Source organism: Ursus americanus, chromosome 5, assembly GCF_024610735.1.
Source record: "Ursus americanus isolate L20-20 chromosome 5, mUrsAme1.1.p, whole genome shotgun sequence".
NCBI lineage: Eukaryota > Metazoa > Chordata > Mammalia > Carnivora > Ursidae > Ursus > Ursus americanus.
Window position 1 is genome coordinate 73,029,628 of NC_142131.1, and position 17,749 is coordinate 73,047,376.

The 17,749-nt window shown below is 49.3% G+C and overlaps 1 protein-coding gene and 1 long non-coding RNA gene across 3 annotated transcripts in view; one reads left to right on the forward strand and one right to left on the reverse strand.

Moving 5' to 3' along the window:
* LOC148110149 (uncharacterized) overlaps positions 1-17,749 on the reverse strand; it is a 169,116-nt gene that overhangs the window by 129,049 nt on the left and 22,318 nt on the right. Inside the window, exon 3 of the long non-coding RNA XR_015724600.1 lies at positions 10,257-10,366. This is a non-coding gene — a long non-coding RNA (uncharacterized LOC148110149). The remainder of the gene's footprint in view (positions 1-10,256; positions 10,367-17,749) is intronic.
* SEMA6A (semaphorin 6A) overlaps positions 10,360-17,749 on the forward strand; it is a 124,869-nt gene continuing 117,479 nt past the window's right edge. For both annotated transcript variants that reach the window (XM_045794880.2, XM_045794881.2), the window contains exon 1: positions 10,360-10,591. The gene's annotated coding sequence lies outside the window, so the exon portion shown is untranslated. The remainder of the gene's footprint in view (positions 10,592-17,749) is intronic.

The following is a 17,749-nucleotide window of genomic DNA, read 5'->3' on the forward strand; positions in this document are numbered from 1 at the left end:
GGGGCAGCGGGCAGGGGATTTCACACGATTCTGCTCAGCCTGGAAGGGAGGTTGTTAGGGACTGAGGGCTTGTGTTCTCCCTAAGTTCCTATGTGGAAGCCCTAACTCCCAGGGGAGCTATATTTGACTAAGGAAGTAATCAAGGTTGAATAAGGTCCTAAGTGGGGGGCCCTTATCCAAGGGAATTAGTATTCTTCAACAGTGAGACAGAAGACAGTTCACGGTCTCTCACAGGTGGGGAGGACACATGGAGGAAACACGGAGAGGGAGAAAAGGCAGCCACACGCATGCCAAGGAGAGAGCTCACCAGAAACCGAATCAACCAGAACCTTGATTTGGGATTTCTCAACTCCAGAACGGTGAGAAAAGAACTGTATGTTGTTTAAGACAGCCAGTCTGCGATGCATTAACATGGCAGCCCAAGCTACTAGGGAGGCCCGCATGGAGGTGATGATGCGAGGTTAGCTCTCCCTTTCCTCTTGGTCTCTGGACATGATCACGTGAGTCACCACCCAGTAGCAAGAAAAATCCTCCTTGTCCACAGCAAGCGTTTCTCCTTCAGAACCTCCCAGACCTGCGTACCCGTTCCTACTCTTACCATCAAACAGCAGGCACTGCCTCAAAGCAAACTATTAAAAACAAAAACACACCGCATCCTGCCTATTGTAACATCAGGCAGAGACCCTGTCAAAGAGAACTCTAGGGGCATTTCTTGACAAGAGAGCCACTCGCTCTACTCTGGTGTGACTGACATTAAACGGTGGTAAGATGCGGTACTTTACTCATTTACTCAACAAACATTTACTGCATTCCTAGGATGCGGCAGGCGCTGTTCTAAGATCCGGGGATATGGTGGTGAGTGAAAGTCGGTTCCTACCTGGAGGAAGCTTCTGTCTGAGTGGCAGGAGACAGGCACTAAACAAGTGAACAAGTACGTATAGACAGGGTCATCTGGCAGCAAGGGCTAGGAGGAAAAACAAAGCGGGGAAGGGGAAAGAGAAGGAAGGGCCCCAGCTCGAGGAGCTCTGATTTCATATATGGTGGTCAGGGAGCCCTGGCATTTGAGCAAAGACTGGGAGGCGCCTTGCGGCTATCTGAGGAAATGGTGTTTCGGGAGGAAGAGAACAAGAGCCCGAGGTGCCACGTGCAGGAGGCTAGAGGCAGTGAGGAGAGAAGAAGAAGGGAGCCAGGGAGGAGGAGGGGAGGCCACATGGCACCGGCTTTGGCTTTTGCTCTGAAGGAGACGGGAAGAAACCACGGGAAAGTTTGGAGCAGAGGACTGAAAGCAACTCATCGTAAAAGTTCAAGGATCATTCTGGCCGCTCTTTGGGGACTACGGTGTCGGTAGGGTACACAATACAGCAAGTCCAGAAGCAGAGAGACCAGTTGCGAGGCTCCTGGATGACACCAGATGAAAAGGATGGGGGCGTGGACCAGTGTGGTGACGGCAGGAATGAGAAGAGGTCAGACTGTGGATAGATTGTGAAGGGAGAGCCAACAGGATTTGCTGCCGAGTCCAATGTGACCAATGGGAGAACGAGACGAGTCAAGCATGACTCTAAGTGGTCGGGCCTGAGCAGCCGGAAGGAGGACGTTGCGTTGTGATCCAGAGACACAATACTGATAAGTCCAGTATCATCGCGTGGGCTACTGCCACCCAATGACGCACTGATAGGAAGCCGAGAGCGCAAGGCTGACCCTCGCTCCACGCCGAGTGAGCTCACATGGCCACACGACATTCTCATTACGGCTTCTCTGTTGTGCTTTGTAAGAGTAAGAGCTACACATTTTCTCCCACACACCCCTCCCGGCTCCCCAAAAAAGCAACTGGAAAAAATAATGTATTGATTAAAGCAAAAAGGGAAAAGTCCCCGAGGCAAGGGAATCCAGTGGGACAATGTCAACACTGGCCCGTAATAAATTCAAAAATCTCTGCTTGTAATCTTGTTTGGAAGGCAGGGAAGAGGAGCGCACAATAGTGGTGAGGAAGAGGCAGAGGGTTAGGGACTTTCAAAAGTTTGCTTTAACAAGAAAAGGCTTTAAAAGGCTACAACTGAAGAAAGGAAATGTCTCCGTTGCTTTGAAGCATGGAAAAGAAAGGAGCTATGAGGAAATGAATGTCTGTTTTTATAAGAGTCTTACTAACAGTTCCTGACCCAGGATTTCTTAAGAAAACAGGTGTGTAGGTCTTCAGTTCAAATGTAAAAACGTAACACTCTCGTTTATATTAATAAGTACCTGGTTATGCAAAAACGTATGTAAGAGGGTTCACTTACTGACATCAATCGTTTCACTTGTCTTAAATTTTGGTGAAGTACAAACGGAGCACTAAAAACTAGTGAATCATCTGAAACTTTCAGGAAGTACCGAAGAATACATTACTTATTTCAAAGTGTAATGTTTAAGCTCATTTCAACCCACAGGTTATCTCTGAAAACATTCTTAAATCCAGCTTGTTAAGTGGCGTCAATGTTTTATGGGACTATTAACTAGAGACCTGCCCAGGTACGAAATCCTATGTCAGGTTAAGAAACTAGGAAACCATCTTTACGTTTCATAATCACAAGGATAGGGGAGTTTTCAGGGGATAGCTTTCTATTTAATGATGTCATTTTTTTTTTTATATTTCATTAAAAAATCAACTTCAGATCCGAGCAGATTGGATCATTTTTTTAGGTACTTTCGCCATCCACAGTTATCCAGCCGAAGTTTAGATGATGTTTAAAACAGCTGTCTTCTGTTTTAAAGTTAAAGCAAACAAAACACCCTCATTGTCTCCATTTCTCTGGTTATAAAATTACTCTTAAATACACATTCATCCTAAACAGCCTGGAAAAAGTCTTTCAGTTGGTATCACTACAGTGTTTTCTCACATTATCTACAATGTAGATTTGGAAGAAGCTGAAGCCTAATTTTATATTTAAGCACGAGTCAGACAATTCTGTCTTCCAGCCAGGCCTGCCGCTACCTGGAAGCAAAGGCCTTGAAAACAGCTCTCCTCCAAAAAGTTCTATTTTGCTTTTCATCATTCTTTTGGCCAAACAGCAAATTCCAAAGTGGTGTTTAATCATCTGGTGTATCTGGTTATGAAAAGTATAAATTACATTTCAGTCACTGCATTTTTAAACAAACTTATATCCAAGTAGATACTTTTAAGTCTAAATGTTAGTAAGAAGGGCAATTACGAGCAGTTATGCTGGAACAGCGAGATGAAAACAAGGCCAGAGACAGCCTTTGCTCTGTATGACATAACCAAAGACTTCAATTAAATGGAAAGAGCTTTTTGTGGGGGGAAGGTGGGGAGGAATGGGAGTTCTGGTTTACTTAACATGTATTGTTCATTCATTACCTTATTTCTAATCTACCATTCTCTTCATTTTCCAAACAATAATTTGATACCAGAAGTGAACGGGGCCCCAGCTTCTCGGTGTACAGTGGAGGGATTGTTACAGCCGGAGAGGGTACCACCCGTGAAGCTATTCATGGAGGGCAGACAGTAAATCACTGTTAGCGCGCTCCAGCTTGCTGGGAGAGCGGCCCTCCGAGATGTTTCGACTGTGTTCCTGATGGGTTCAGATCGCACTTTATCCCCTTCCACAGGTCTTTCAGCATCCTTCCTATATCCTCATGGCAGCGGATTTTCAAGCATCTTGTTTTGTAATTGTGGTTATTTACCCATCCCTTACATCTGCAAATCCCTTTTTCCTCCTTCCAGAAAGAAATCAGACGCTACACATTACAAGTTCGATGTTGGGGGAAAGCCTGGTTTTTGTGCATCTTGAGAACTGGAAACTTAAAACAACTTTCTAGTGCTTTTTTTTTTTCTCTCTCTCTCTCTCTCTCCCTTTTTAAAGGATCCTACCTCATCCAAAAATCTATTTTTTCCCCCACCGAATCCTTAAAAAAGAATTTACTGCTTCCACTAATTCATCCGTCTCTTGTGTGCCGAGCCCTTACTCTCTTCTAGATGCTGGAGATACAAGAGAAATAAAAGAGATGGAGTCGCAGGACTCAAGAAGCTTCTACCCCAACAAGAAAGAGAAGCATCCAAACAAATAATTGCACTGACAATTAATTCTAGCTGTGATATATGGACTAATTTGGCAGGGTACTCTGAACACATAATGGAGGGGTATGATGTATTCCGCAATATCGGAAGTCCTTCCTGAAGGATGAGTACGGGTTAACCAGGTAAAGAAGTGTTCCAGGCAGAAGCACAAGGGCAGGTCTGTGGTTACAAAGGAGCAGGAACATTCCACACCGGCAACGTTGCAGAGGAAAAAAACTGATGGCAGCATGGCAGACAGAAAAGACCAGAGAGGTAGGCGATAACCAAATCGTGCACAGCCTTGAAGGCCCTATGAAGGCTTTGGGATGCCCAAGTATTTTAAGCAGGGGAATGATGTGATCAGATATTCACCTTTCAAAGATCATTTTAGCTACAATTTGGAGGATGAATTTGAGAATAAGAGTAAACAGGGTATTACTTATATTAATTTTTGGGGAAAAACACCAAAAACATTGCTGTATGTTGGTTCTGGGTACCCATGGTATATGTGAAAGCATAGAAAATGAACTCCGGAGTTGCACAGAAAACTCAGGAGAAGTGGAGGGAGATGGGAGCAGTAGAGGGAGATGGGAGCAGTGAAGACTAAAAGGAAGTGAAGCTTTAGACACCATGTTTCATTTTTTGAAAGAAACACAGGAAACAAATATGACAAAATATTAACAGCTGCTAATTCTGCGTAGTGGAAATTGGGAGGTTCGATTTTTCTCTGAAAATGGATCTTTCAATTTCCTCAAAAGAAAAGCAAATTTAAGAAATGAACGGGAAAAACAGGAAGACAACCAGGAGAGAGTGATATGTTGTAGGAGTCAAGGGCAAAGAGTATTTCACAGAAGGAGAAGAGGTCCTGTTTGCCACTGCTCAGGATACAAATAACAGGAAAACTCTAAATGTCCACTGGATTTACGGTCACGGATATCATTGAGGACCTTGGCAAAAGCCTGGTCAATGGAGTGCTGAGGACAGAAGCCAGATGGGAAGGAGTGAATGGGAGAGGAGGAAGTAGCAGTGGAGCTTGTCACTAATCCTTGGTGAAGTCTGGCTTTCAAAAGAAGAGAAGGGGTAGCTTGAAAGGAACAGAGGAGCCAAGGAGGGCTTGTTTCTAAGACTAGAAGAAGAGACTAAAGCTTGGTTACCTGCCAACCGGGAGATGCAGGCGAGGCGGAGAGAGAGCGAAGAATTTCTGAGTGACTGTAAAGTATCAAACAGGTGCAGGGCCTGGCCTCAGGTTGGAGGAGAGGCACTGCCCCCGTGGAAGAGGAGATGTGTAGGAAAGAATGAGTAGAGGGGCAAAAAGTGCCCACGTGATAGACTCTGGGTTTTCAGAGAAGTAGGAGGCATCAAGGTGAAAACATCTGGCTAAGGGAAGAAAGTCAGAGCCTAACGAGAGAAAGTTACCGACTGAGGTTGGTAACTGAAATCGTGTTCTATCAGGCTTCGGTGGCCCAGCGCGAGGGTGAAGCAGGCTGATATTTATATCATTCAGAATTGGTTTTCAGTCATATGGTGGTGGCCAAAAGACAGTTTGGTTCTCAAGGGAGTTGTAAGTCTTACTAAAGAGAGATCATTATCACGAAGCTCTGCTGGATGGAGAGGGAAATGAAAGAAGGAGAGATGGACAGATGGCTGGCTAGATGGACAGAACAGCTGACTGGCTCGCTGGAGGGATGGAAGGAGGGGGATGGTTGGAGGGATGGATGAACAAACAGCTGGTTGGCTGGCGGGATGGAAGGATGGATGGATGGACAGATGGATGGATGGATAGACAAAGAGCTGATTGGCTGGCTGGCTGACTGGAAGGGTAGAAGAATGGATGGCTGGCTGGATGGATGGTTGGACGGATGGACGGACAGACAGAGGGACAGAGAGAGGCAGGACCCACAGCTCGAAGGCCTTCATGAAATCAGAGTGCGTGCAGAGAGTGTGCAAGTGATGAGAGGAAGCTGTGTCTGGAAAGTGGGATGTCTGAATTAGTGATTTAAGAAATGGAGCCATTTCAGATAATAAGGCCCAGCAAGAAGCCCTGGAGTGAGGGGCAGAGATAAGTAAGGGAAAAGGACAGTGCAGATGCAGAAGGCAAGAAGCTGGGAAAACAGAGGGTCAGTGGTTAGGTGGATGCTAACACTTCCATGAGTGGTGACAGGTGGTGGGACACTGACGGGGACATTTCGCATGGTGCTACGTCTTTGGAAAATGGCATAAAATGAGATCTGTGGATGATAAATAGCATCAATGTATTTGTAGAACACAGTCTCCAAAGCTCTAGGGGTTTTACAGAGGAGAAATGATCCGAGAAACCAATGACCTCACATGTGAGCAAGAGGGAAAAGAAGCAGCCCCAGCAGAAAAGGCCAGGGGAGAGCAGCGCTCTAGAACACAGCCAGGATTCATTGTGACGGTGGTTCTCACCCCCTGACTACACACTGGAATCACCTAGGGAGTCTAGAAAAGAATAACCATGTACAGGTCCTGCCCGCAGCCTGATACTTCAGAATCTCTCGAGCCTGGTGACTTGTGCCATTGAAAAGCTTACCAGTAATTCTAATGTGCAAATGGATTTTAAAACCACTGATTTAAAGCAAGGAATTGAGGGGAATTTTGGAGAAGGGATTGCAAATCAAGAGGTTTCTTGATTATGACTGATAACGGCACAAATGTACTCACAGCACTCCCCATGGGTCCCCCCAGGGAACTCATACTCACAAGAAGGTGAATGGTAAGCCTAGCAGACCCCTCTTCTCCCAAGTTCACTACAACTTTTTGTCTTAGAGCACAGTTTCTGATCAAATAATAAGACGTGGTCTTTAAAATGATCTGTGTGAGTTTACTTTTTAATCTTCCTCCACACTTTTCCCCGGTGATGTGGGGGGAGAAAGCAGGTGTTGTCGCCACAGAAACATTTATGGAAGAGTTTTGAGGGGCAGGCAGCTCCCAGCACTGACACAAAACAAGCCTCCTCCCTCCTTCCTCGACACCTCCATCTGACTGCTGGAAAATGCGCTGGTGGGACTGATGTGGAGGACGACAAGGATGTCTGCAACGCTACTTAACCCTGACAGAGTGGGGTGTACCAGGCCCTAGACTCGGACTCGTGGTTTACATTCAGCCTCTCATTTAATCCACACGATCCCTGGGAAGTGAGTACATGAATCCGCCTTTACAGGGGAGCCCACTAGGGCTTCCGAGAGGTGAGTGACTTGCCCACGTCACCAGCTATTAAGTTACAGAAGCGTAGCCCACCTCCAGAGACCAAGCGGTGCCTTCCTCACTCTACTTCATGCCATTTAACTACAAACAGTCTAAATTTCCTTCCAGTTCTTACACTCTGGGACTCTTTAACCCCCACTGGCTTTCTTTCCCTGAAGGGACAGGGTAGATTGCAGACTTCAAAGGCTTTGGAAGGGCAGTGGTTTTACTGAAAAGTTAAGGCAGGCTTCTGGTATGGTATCGAGTCTGAGGTGCACAGAAGGGGAAAGGACATCATGGGGTTTCATTGGGCAGCCTCCCCACAGGTGCTCCCCTGAGGGCTTTGGGAGAGACACAATAGCTGGTTTTTCTTCCAGCTCAGGGAGCACTTCTCCCCTGGCTGGCAGGTGGAAATGTAATCTCACCTTATCAGGACAGATGGGGGCCTCACTGGAGGGTGAAACTCTGGGATCCAGCAATTGCCAGGAAGATTTTGGGTGGTATTTCTTAGCCATGTGAAAGTTAACTCAAATTATTTTCTTCTTGTATTCCATAATTTAAAATCAGGTAAATTTAATCTCTCGCTTCTTGGCTCAGCGTTACTGCAAATTAAACATGCGAGTATTAATAATGGAAATAATTTCCCTTTAAAAACATATCCTGGAACTCGATGTGGGGCATTTCCAATATATCCATAAAGCAAACAAGACAGCTTAATTGTTTGTTTCTCCAAGGAAAGAAGCTAAACCCGGAATTAATTTGGTTTAGCCTGTGAAACAATTCGTTTGCTCTGCCTAATTCTGCCAATTAAAGAACTTTTCCCAGACACAATTAGCATGTAAAGCAGCGGCAGAGAGCGAAGAAGGGGCCTCGAGAATCCGGGAAGGGTGGAGGTGTTGGGCAAGAACCCCTTCCCCGGGGGGTCGCTTGGTCTCGACCTTGGGACTAAGAAAGCGCGCCGGGGGCGCACGGACTAGCTCCAGGACTGGGTTCACAGTGGCCCTGCCATCACCAGCCGAAATCGGGGCGTTAAATAGCGCAGCTGAGGATCAAGCCGGCCCGGCCCGCGAGGACACTTCCCCTGGTCCAGCCTGAATCCCAGAAAAACGTCGCGGAGCCGGCCCCCACCCGCGCCGCCGGAACGCGCAGCCGAGCCCGCCGCCCTCCACGCCCCTGTGCACGCTCCCGGAGCCCGCGCTCGGGCTGCGGGGGCTGCGCGCGCACCCAGGGCCGCGCCCCCCGCCACCCAAGATCTGTGGCTTTTGCTTGGGAAAGGTGGGGATAGCGGCCCCTGCTGGCAGCTCTGGCGAACAGCAGAGAGACCGACTTCCTTCACCGTTCTCGCCACCTTTTCCAGGTGGTTTGTGGAAAAACAATATATATATATATATATAGGGTAGATACAGGGTGTTGTCGCATGTGCATTTATTCTTCGTGAGTCCTCACGAGCAGATGTCTGTACGTAACTTGGGTTCCCCGCAGGAACAGCAGGAGAGCGAACGTGGGCCCTAGCCCCAATTAGGGTATAGGTACAGTTTCTAATGCATGTATCTGAGGCCACTTGGCCTAAGGGCAACTGAGACCCTGATCCTCCTCCCAATGCTCTTCTCGGACGGCCGACCCCACGACTGGTAAATATCGCTTGGCCGCCCAGTTGTTACTTTCTGTAAAGGCTGTGGCTCCAGCCCGCACCATCTGCGAAGCCCACTGGGGAGCGGGGCGTGCGGGCGCGGCGGGGAGCGAGCAGCGGCACGGAGAAGGGGGACACGGTGTGGCCGGACCAGTCGGCACAAGCCTGTAACTGCAAGGCTTTTTGGCGACTGCAAGTTCACGCGGTGGAAGAAGGCTGTGCCTGCCATTCTCCGTGTGATCATAACAATAGCGCCATGGAAGAAGTTGCGATTTACTTCTAACACGAAGCTGTTGGATCCTCATTGGAATTGTCTGCGTCTTATTTCTGAAGTTTACTTATTTCTGAGGACCGTCCACACAATTTCTAAGTTTTAAAACAGATTGTAGCTGTTATCGATAACACCATTCTTTGTACCACAATCTACGTGCTTACTTAACATGCTTTATTAACATGTTGTATGTGCGTTAACTAACAACTGTGTTCATTTCTTCTAAGTGTGTTTTTAACCGCACCGGCTTTTATCCAGTTCATCTGGGTGCATAGAGCGTCCATCACTTCTGGAATCAACCTCTTGATACAGTAATCAGAATTAGAAAGGCTCATCGTTCACTTACCCTCATCCTTTAAAACTTTTCCATTTAAGAAAATCGATGAACAGATCCTTTCTTGTAACTCGCTCCTGCACTACGTCTATTTTTATTTATTTTTCTGATTTGGCAGGGCTCAGCAACGCTGTCCGGGATTTTTTTCCCCCCTTGCTAGAGCAGATGCGGGGGTGGGGGAAGCAGGGGCTGGGCTCCAGCCTGAGTCAACCCCACCGGGACCTCCACCCAGAGCGCGGCGGGGTCCAGGAATCGTGGTGCAAGGAGCCTCACTGGCCAGTCGGTGCAAGGCTCCACCTGCAGCCACACCGCGGAGGTTCTCCCTCTCTCCGCCACGCTCACTCACATTCACACACAAACACCACAGTCCTCTTTTGGGTCGGAGAAGACGCCAGCCAAAGGAGGCGGGGTTGCAGGAGGAGAGTCCGCTCTGCGCAATCCAGTCCGGGACTTGGCTCCGCCCGGGAGCCGCGGCCTCTCCAGTGACAGAGGAGTAGTGAGCGGCACCGGGTGAGGCTGCAGCCAACTCCGCTCCCCGCGCACTCCGCTGCCCAGGCGCTCGGGACGCAGCAGCGGCGCTTCTCCGCGGGGCCGACCGCCCGCGATGCCCGCTTAGGAGCGGCAGCAGCGGCCAGCATCGCCACACCCGCGGCAACAGCGCTCGCGGTCGTAGAGCGGGGCTACAGCGTGCCCCCTGTCCCAGCCCCCACCCCGCCCCCCACCCTGAAATGACTTGTTAATCCGCGCAGACACCACCGAAGGGACTCACCGGAGTGGAATCCAAGTGGAATTTGGATTTGGAGAAGAGTTTCTTGAACATTTACTCCTTCCTTGTTGGTTTTTTTTTTTTTCTTTCTTTTTTCCTCTCCCGTTCTGCGCCTGTCATTGGAGATGAACACAGCGCGTTGGCTTCCCAGAAAGTAGTCGCCGCGACTGTTACCCCCAAAGAGACAAGCACACATGTAGGAATGACAAAGGCTTGCAAAGGAGAGAGCGCAGCTTGCGGCCCGGAGAGATCTCCTCGATAATGGATTACTAAATGGGATACACGCTGTACCCTCCCGCTCCGAGCCCCGGCCGCCTGCCCGTCGATGCACCGAAAAGGTACGGCAGGGGCGCCCCGGCGCGCCCCACCTCCCTGGCGGCTCGGCTCCAGCCAGCGGGTCCCGGGGCCGCGGCCGGCACGCGCTGTTGGCTTTGTGGTAGCTGCGTTTTATTTTGTCTGGTGTCTGTCTCCCGAGCGTTGCCCGGCCCTTGGGGAGCAGTCGTGAGCCCAGCCCGCCGCTCCTCTCCGCCCTGTGCGCCGGAGACCGCCAGGCTCCGCGTTGCGAGCTTCCCCACCCGCGCCGCGCACTAGCCCGGCGCCGCCCGGGACCGCGACCGCGCGGTGCTGCCTAGCTGGGGAATGTGTGTGCAGGACCCGGGGCTCGTCCTCACTTTCGGGCCAGCAGGAAGCAGAGAGGCCCCGGAGAGGGTGGGATTCTCCGAAGCGCCCGGTCCTAGTGCAAAAGCTGAAAAAAGGGTTCTGCCCTCGAGGGCTGGAGGACGTTGGGTAGAAGAGCGCTGTTTTCGCCCAGCACCAGGTCTGGGTTCTGTGGTGGGAGAAGGGGTTTCGCAGAGACGGTGGGAAAGCGAAGAGAATCTTTTGTTGTCCGCTCGGGGTCTGGGCTGGGCTCTATGGAGTGCGAGAAACTTGTAATGGCCCTGGTACCCGTGCGCCCTGCCACTTGGTGACATCCCGGCTTTCGCGGCCGCTGGCACCAGAGGTTCCGGGCTTTGTTTGCTCGAATGAGTACCCAGGAACGGCCTCCTCCCGGTGTGGCGCGGCGCCCCCCGCCCTGGGTCCTCTATCCCCCGCTGCAGCTCCCTTCTGGCCGGCAAGGACAGCATCTGTCGCGACTGCGTCCCCCTCTAGCACAGAGCCCGCCACGCTGGGGCCGGCGCCCGGGGCGCTCTCCCCCCAAATCTACGAGGTCCCTCTACGGAAAGGAGTTGTCCCTGGAGGGGGAAGGATGGAAAGATTTGCAAAAGATGACACAGTGCTTGCTACCCAGACAAGGGCCCTGCCCCGGCCACAGGTTCTGGATGTCCGAACTATTCGCCGCGTCCTAGAGAGCTGCCTCGGGGGCAGTGGGGCGCTGGGGAGCTAGCCCGACAGTGCCCACCCTCCCTGTATGACCCGCTGGGGTGGCAAGTGTCTCTGCTCCAGATTCTCCGCTTTTTTCTCAGCTCCCCACTGTGGCATACGCAGCAAAGCAGGATCCTGAGGTCCGCTCCCTCCTCCCACGACCTGAGCGGTACAGGGGGAGCCCGGGAGCAGTCCCGAACTTGTGCGTTTCGGGAAAGGAAACAGGATTCCACTGTCTTTCCCGTTCCCTCGCCGCCTCGCCACCCCTCCGCCCAGCGCCGCCTCCTTTTGCAGCACGGGGTCATTCGACCAGGCGCTTCTGGAAAGTTTCTGAAAGCCAGGGGACACGGGCACGACAGGAATGGGGTCCAGCCTGTGCAGCCCGGGGGAAACCGAACCCAGAGGGAAGCGGGTGGACCGCCCAGGATGCGGGGAGCTAGGTGCTGGTCCACAGACAGTGGCTCCCCCGCCCAGCAGTCAATTGGGTTGGGGTCTCAGCGCTGCACTTGCCGGTCCAGTCGAGAAAGCGGTGGCGAGACGGAGGGAAGGGAAGTTCAGGGGCAGGATTCAGGATGCTGGTGCGGCCACTGGACAGTGGCTGGCACACGGGTGCATGTGGACACGGGCCGGGACTCACGGGCTTGTAAGTACCAGTTCCAAGTGCAACATCCCCAGCCTCCCCCTGCCACGCGCATTTTTCCAGCCGGCGGGTTTCCAGGGAGGAATGGTACAGGGAGCCAGGTGTTCCTGGAGCGGGGGAGGAACTGCTGTCTTCACAGCCACGGAAAGCACTTCCAGCAGCGGCCTCCCCCCTGTATGGCAGTGGGCAGCCCCAATGGCCGTTCCAGTCGGTCCTTGGGAGCAAGGTGGCTGCTTTGAAAATGCGGTGGCCAGTGATGGCCAAGGTGGGACAGCTCTCTGGTTACGCTGGATGGAAATCAAGTCGCTACTTACTGTGGTGCATGAAAGGTTTAAAACACAGGCGAAGGCAGACGCAGACGCAGACACACACACACACACGCACACACACACACAGACACGCAGATGCTTACCACTTTTAAGCACAACTTTCTTTGCCTCAAATCTGAAAAATGTTAACCCAGTTGCAGTGTTCTGCCGGCAGATCTCAAGAAAGCTATGTAATGCCCCCCAGCGCTGGTTTTTAAGTCTTTCCGGGGTAGGCAGGTTGAGCGTCTTTGCCTTGTCTTTCTCTAATCCTGGTAATCGTCAGTCTTCCTTCAGACACACATCTTGGGCATCAAGTCCACTCTGATGGCAGGGGAAAGACTGTTGGCTCCAGACACATGAATCCTTTATTTAGGCTTTTTCCCCCAGAGTAAAGATGCCTGGGCTCAATTCTGAATGAAAATATCATATTTTTACACCTTATCCAAATGGCTACAAGGGGTCAAGATTGCAGGCATTTTGTATTTTTGTTAATACCCTGTTTAGTCTGTACGGAGCAGTTTTATGATTTACAGTAAGCTTTGATTAAACTACTCCAGGCACCAAAGTTAATTATTAACCTAACCTTAAATACTGTGGCAGAACGGTGTCTCCACCTATCAACCTAAACTATCTGTTAAAAAATAATTGCACTATCTCAATTTGGCTTACCCGTGCTTGTTTATATGGTGACTTTTGAATCTTGAGTAACCCCCACTCTGACTTATGATCTTGGCTTTAGGATATTCTTGAATGAGGCACTTTGCAAACCAATCCGAAAGCAGGAAAGAATGGAGTATCAGGTTTAAAACCTAATTTCTGTGTTGCGTCTTTTTTCAACCGGATAGAAAGGGAGCGCTCTAGTTCCTGTTTCTTATTTACAGTGTTTGTGTGCTGACAGTCTTCCCGAAGTGTTGTGCATTGCAACTATCACCCTGGAGAGATGGGCCACACTCTTCAACAATGCATATAATATGTAAATTCTCAGCAGCCACCCAAAATCATTGTCTCAGGAGCCATCTGCAGAATATACTTACTGGATAAAACAGCTGCATTTCAATAGGTTAAAAATTCCTGAGAACTGCAGTAGAAACCCAAGTAAATGTTGAATAAATGAACGAAAGAAACAGTCACACATAACTCACATTTCTCCACTTAGAGTGGACCTGTCGTCTTCCCCCCTACCGTGGCTTCCAGTGAGTGGTTCTTATAAAGTGGCAGTAAGTGCAACTCTTTATTGACACACACAGCGACACACATACACAAACACACAGCCCTCAAGTTCTTTCCAAGTCTAGTGAATGCTTTTCCCATCATTAAAAAAATATAGCATTTGCATTTTGAGTAGGCGGATAACATTGCTTAGTATGTTGAATCAGAAGGATAGCAAGAATTAGAAGACTGTTATCTTCACTGAATAAAAATAAGGCACCCAAATTAAGAACTTGTATTAAATTCAAAATAAATACTCATGCTTTAAAAGCCAAGGGGTAATTGCACTCCCATATGAAATGGAAGAAAAAATACTGTTTTGAACAAGGAGGTAAGGCAGATAACTTCACTATGTGTACGCAGTGCCTCAGCTCTTTTCGGAGCAGGACAAAACAGTGATCACGGGAGAAGTTTTTTAGAACTAGATTGCCAAAAGCGAATATATTCTCCCATCTTATTTGTTTGCAGAAAGGAATCACAGAACAAGCCAAACTAATTGCAAATGCTTTCATTAAGCATCTGCCGTTTGCAGCATACAGAGCCTGCGAGAGAGACTGCCTGTATCTCCCTCTCCCTGCCCCGCCCAGGCTTAGACAATTTATTGTCCTCTCCTCAGAGTGGGTGTTCCTTGGGTGTTCTCGCTTCCAGAGGAAGGTGGAGCCTGGAAACGTCCTGCCGTGCCCTCCCATATTAGAGTCCCTGACTCTTTTGAGGTACCCTGGAGCCAAGCTGTCTCGGAGATATGTCTATTCTTATTCCGGAGTGAAGGCTTTTCTCATCAACTGAGCTATTCTCTGCTGGCAACCACAGGGTTGCCTCCTGGGGATATGGTAAGGTAGGGGAGGGAGGGAGGCATTTAATCCCTCTGAAATGGGCAAGTAAGATGTCATACCCACAAGCCTCAGGGGGAAAAGGGCGCACAGGATACTTCTCGGCATGGCACTATGACAGCAGAGCATATACACGAGGGTATCCTGCTTGTAAAGCAGGTGAGTTCTTGCAAAACTTTTTGATTAGAGTAATTCTAATTACCCTAATGGCGCGTGTCCTATAAAAGTGCCAGGACTCACTACAGTGTTGCCCAAGCAGCCTCTTCAGCCCAGACCTCTCTCCTGGGTCAAACAGTAAATCCTACAGGGTAGGTTGCTCTTCTTGGATCTAATAGGCGTCTCAGACTTAACATGTTCAGAGCACCCCATTCTGGCTCTCTTTCCCCCAGGCAGGCTTTTCTTATCATCTTCCCCATCTTGGTAAATGGCAGCGCCATCCCTGGAGATGCTCGCATGTGAAAACTTGGGAGTTATCCTTGACTCTTACATCAGGCCCCCCTCGACCGCAGCGGCAATGCTGCTGGCCCCTCCTTCTAAAGCACGCAGGCCTCTTCCAACTCTTCTGTCCCTGGGGCCCTCGCTCACACTGGCCGAGCCCCCGGGTTCCTGTGCCAGCCTCCCAGCTAGTCCCCCTGCTTCGCTCTTGGCCCCCTACAGTCTATTCTCAACACAGCAGCCAAAATGATTTTTTTTTTTTTTAAATCCAAGCCAGATCAGATCACTTCTGCTCAGATGCTTTCCCATCTTCTACCAGTAGAAACCAGAGTCCGACCTATGGCCTCGGCAGCCCTATGCCATCTGCGCTCCTGTCCCCCCATCTCTCGGATCTCCACCCCTCTTCAGGGTTACACGAACATGCCAGGCGTGTGCTCGTCACCCTGGCCCTTCCGTGGCCTGGGATGGTTCCCTTCCCAGATAGCGGTGCAACTTACTCTGCACATTCTTGAGGTCTCTCTGCAAATGGCACTCCCGCAGCGAAGCCTTTTCTGATCACCTTCTTTACTTCACCCTGTTCCCCAAGACTCTGTACCCCCCTGGCCTGCCTCATTTATTCCCTTCTCACTTTTTACAGCCTGACGATGTTGTTCTCATTTATCTTCTGTCTTCCACTAGAACATAATGCCACAAGGCAAAACTTTTTCCTGTGCCACTCACTGTGGCATCTCTAGCACCTAAACCTGTCCCTGGCACACCACAGGCCCCTCATAACAGGTATTCGTTCAATTAATTAATTGATTAATCCATCAAAAAAGACTGACTTTTTGCAAGCATCTAATCTTTCTCTTTTATCTGCTCTTCTTTCTCTAGCTTATGTTTTCATCCAATGAAATACTTCTCTGTGTGTGTGTGTGTGCACGCACGTGCGCGAGCAACACTGTCTTCCATGTACACAGGTGATTTGTCTCATGTACCATTAGTGAAGCGTTCACTGCGGGTTGTTTTCCCAGTCCTGGTGATGGATTGGAGCCTGCTCATTCCCACACTCTCACCCAGTCCCCTTCTGTGGCCAAGAGCACACATCTGTGGGACACCTGGTTGAAGCAGGAGGGAATCTTAGTTAGGTAAACGCAACTTGCCAAGAAACAGAGCTAGGAAGACAGCCAGCACTTATGGGGATTGAGCTTTTGACCTTGGCCTCATTTGTTCTGCATTCTAACCACTGGCCACAGAACTGTTGTGCTTTTTTGGAGTTTGCTAATGGTACTTTTTAAAATTCACCTTTCTGGCAGGAGAAGATAGTTCGCTTATGAACCCACAGTTCTGCCCGGTGCTTCGAACTGTGCTCGAAGCTCCTGTACTCGGAGGTCCTGAGTTCCAGGCTCTTACTACCTTGGAGGAGCCACTTAACCTCTCTGAATCTAATTTATTTTCAATAAAATTTGTGAATAGTAAACCTATGCCTCCCACCTTACAGGAATGCTGGGAGAATATGAACTCACAAATGTGAGTGTATTCGGTAAAATACGAAATGCACTCTGAAAACTAGGAAAATCTGATGCTAATTCCTTTCTCCCCACCCCAGACCCTGTGCCTGGCAGAGATCTTGCTTCATCCTCTTCTAAATCAGAAAAGAAAGATTATATTCTGTGGATGTCACATTTTCATATACACCACATTATGAAATTAAATAACATCCTCAAATTCATTGGAAATTGACAGTCTTCACAGAGCATGGAGAGCAGCAACCCTATCCATCAGGACGCCAACCACCTCAAGGGAGGGCAGCTTTCAGTGTGACCATTAAAGCGGGCAAGGTCACTGGCGTGGCACTCTGCCAGGCATTGTAAAAAGTAAGGGCATTGTTTTTGCTGAGGTAGGTCCTAAAACAGTTCATGTCAGTGTAAGCATTAATGTAGGACAGACGTGTCAGGGTGATCCAGGGGCAGGAGGAAAGGAGTTTGGATCCTTGCCGTAACAAGGGCGAATTCACCAAAATTTAGTGTCACTGGGTTTATGAATGTGGAGGGACTGTCAGGGGAAGGCAGTGGGCAGCGAAAGGGACAATGCAGAGACCACATTTCTTAGGCAGACACAACACGCTGGGATTTGCATCCCCCCCCCTTTTTTTTTCTTTGCCAATTCCAAATAGTGTGACTTTGAGCCAGTTACTTCTCTGCCTCAGTTTCCATCCATAAGATGCCACTAGGATGCTAATGTTGTGGTTGTTGAGAAGAGTAAATATGACAACATCCGTAAAATTCATAGCCCAATGCATGGCACCCGAGACTCGCTCATTAAATATTAGGTGTTATTTTTATCTGGGTGACAGAAGTCACAGAGAGTGCCCTGCTGGGGAGAGTAAAAATGGTAACAGACAGAGATGGTACAAAGGAAGCCACCTCTGGACGAGAAATAAACATTCACACTGTGGGCTGGCCACGGTGAAGCTTGTGGGGAAGCATGTGAACGAGTCACTGGCGTGGGAAGAGGAGTCGTGATCCTTTTCCTGACTTTGGATATTGAAATCTCACACCCAAACTGTGGCAGAAAAAACATTACACCAATAAAACCACTGCAGGCAGTACAAGACTTTACATTAGATAAGAGCCTAAAGGATGACTGCTTTAAAAAAAAGGATCGCCTTCACTTATTAACATCTAAAAATAAAATACACAATCTGCCTGCATTCAAGAATCTGAGAGCAGC